The sequence below is a fragment of the Marmota monax genome, unplaced genomic scaffold (assembly GCF_021218885.2).
Source record: "Marmota monax isolate L192 unplaced genomic scaffold, Marmota_monax_Labrador192_F-V1.1 WCK01_AAM20220418_F8-fsc00108, whole genome shotgun sequence".
Lineage (NCBI taxonomy): Eukaryota > Metazoa > Chordata > Mammalia > Rodentia > Sciuridae > Marmota > Marmota monax.
The window spans coordinates 166525-169124 of record NW_026694593.1 but is presented as its reverse complement, the minus strand read 5'-3'; the positions used below and the strand labels follow the sequence as shown (position 1 = coordinate 169124).

General features: G+C 46.3%; 1 non-coding gene across 1 annotated transcript; it reads right to left on the bottom strand.

Moving 5' to 3' along the window:
• Positions 1-73, bottom strand: Trnav-cac (transfer RNA valine (anticodon CAC)). The gene has a single exon. It is a non-coding gene; the product is annotated as a tRNA-Val (tRNA).
• Positions 74-2600: the final 2527 nt, after the last annotated feature.

Genomic DNA, 2600 nt, shown 5'->3' with positions numbered 1-2600 from the left:
TGGTGGTGCTGGGGATTGAACCCAGGGCCTTGTGCATGTGAGGCAAGCACTCTACCAGCTGAGCTATATCCCCAGTTAAATCCTTAGCTTTTAAAGGTCCTAATTAGTGCAGTGCTCCACTTCTCCATTCAGGACATTAAATGACTGTATGTAATCGGTGTTGACAAATTGATAAATTGTTGGATAACTGCATTGGGAGAGCTCCAATTTCTGTCATGTCAACTTCCTTGTTACTGAATTCAGATCCTGACATTTCACTGGGATTGAGGTTTGAAAGGGTCTTTCTTGTACCTCTTATGCTGTTGAGTGTCACCATAAGTATAGGCTGCTATTTTTTTTTTTTTTTATGAAGGAGAAAAGTTTTGAAGTTATTTGATATTTTCTACTCTGGCTAAAATTGTCCAGAATTGCACACTTCTCCCTGAATGAGCTATTGAAACTACCCCACCCACTCTCTTATTATGATCTGGTGTTTTATATATTATTTACTTACTTATGATCTATTTTTTATGTTCTATTTATTTTTAATGAAAAAGAGCACACACACACATTTTGTTTTACCAGCAATTGGTAATAGGGATATAGAGGGAGAGGGAAAAGGACAGGGAGGACAGCGATGCCCAGCTGATTGTTCTCTGTACCCTGCTGTCTGATGCCCTCCCAGCACAACCCCTGAATGTCGGATGCTCCTCTGCACCCCTTGCAGGCCTGGGCTGAGGCTCTTCTGTTTCCCGCAGGCAGGAAGGTCAGAGAAAGACCACAGTGCAGAGCTTCTCCTGCAACCTGGCCTCTGCCTGGCCCCTTGCCCTCCTCCCACTCCAGGAAACAGCAACCCTGGGCCCCCCTAGGGTCTGAGAGTGCTGACTTGACTTTCTCAGAACCCTCACTCCCTCCTGCTCCTGGGGCACATCATGGCTGGGCTCCTTTTGACAGTTTCTGAGATCCTTGCCCCTTACTGAAATTATGACCTTGGACAAGTTTTTCATCTCTTAGGACATTCAGGATACTCCTCTGTAAGGTGCCGCTAATGCTCAGATAATACAGTTTTGAGGATGTACTTCAACATAGTATGTGAATTAGCTGAAGTAACTCATGTAAAGCCTCTGACACACAGTAGGTACTTAGTAAATACGTTCTTCATGTAAGCCAGCTCTCAGCTGAGGTGCTGCCCTTAGACACTCAAATATGTAGATATGACGTTCCATCATGTCCCGGAGAAGTCCAGAGCCTTCTGTATAATTTCCATCAATTCCTGGGTGTCCAGCTTTCAGGATTATCTCTTATATCTCTTATTGTCCCCTGGCGTGTTGAACCAGGATGCAAAGAAAAACCAGCAAATCCTATTTCAACCAAATAAAAGCAAGCCTGGCCAGGGGCTGCCTCCCTCAGAAAAACAGGGCCAGAAGACAGCAAGCAGCTGGTCTGACTACAGGGAAGTCCTTATAACACACAAAAACAGTTATCAAAAATGGGGGGTGACTTGGGAACTTAGAGATAACAGGGTTCTGGTAAGTGAAATACAAGGGCAGATAGCAGGTTTAGGATCTACATCCTTTAACGTCTAAAGGCGGGGAGCAGACTCAGATCCAACATCAAAGTTAACGAGGGGCAGCTGGGATTCAGGGAGGGTTGTCATCTGGTCAAGGAGAGCCGGGCATGGGGAAGTTCAAAGCAAGGGCAGGAATCCCAAGCAACTGTTTAAAACATCCAATTATGGCCAGGCCAAATAGAAATCTTGGTATTTTACAGTAAAACATAAATGAACTTTCATGACTTTGTGACGAGATGGCTCCCAATCTTAACATGGAATTAGGCTGGTTCATCAGGGCTCCATGTGCCTGATCTTTATTTCTCTTCTATTTGGCTCTTGGTGGCAATCACACTGTTGTGCAGGCTCCTTTGTTGTTGCTTTTTGTCTTGTGGTGCTGGGGATTGAACCTGGGGCTCTCTGTGTCTTTGGATACCACATCATACCTTAGGGTAGGATGGCTGGCACTTTGAAAATGTGAGACGTGGTGTTGTGAAAAGTCCCTGGCACCTGTCAGCTGGAATATCTATTATCTGACCTTTGTCCCCTTAGTTTCCAGCCATTATCCTGCTTCCTCTTTAGGATCCGGTCCCCCTAACCCTGCCCCCACCCCAGAATCTAAACAGTTCAGAGGCCTGTAGAACAGAGGGAAGGGCTTGTCTTTTCTTGAGCACCATTAAGAGCTCACCATGAGGCTCACCACCCTCAAAGCCGAGTGCAAATATTTGGTGGTTACCACTCTCCATTACAGTTTGGTATTTTTTTGACCACAGTTACTCCCATAGGCAACTGACAGTTGAAGTTCTTGGAATATCAGAAAATAAATGAGCTATAGAATGGGGTAAGTGCAGAGGAAAGCCATGGAACTCAGGAGGGCTTAGCTCAGGCTTGCTTGTAAGAGGGAGACTTTTGTGCTGGCCACAGGCTGGCACTGGGGATCAGGGCTGCCTGGGCAGAGCTGTTCACCCAGTGGGTGTGGGCAGGAGTGTTTGCCTGAGACAAGCTGGCTCTGCCTGCAGGAGGGGCTTGCCAACAGATGTCAGAGACCAGATGTCCATCCAGGCTCCGGTTA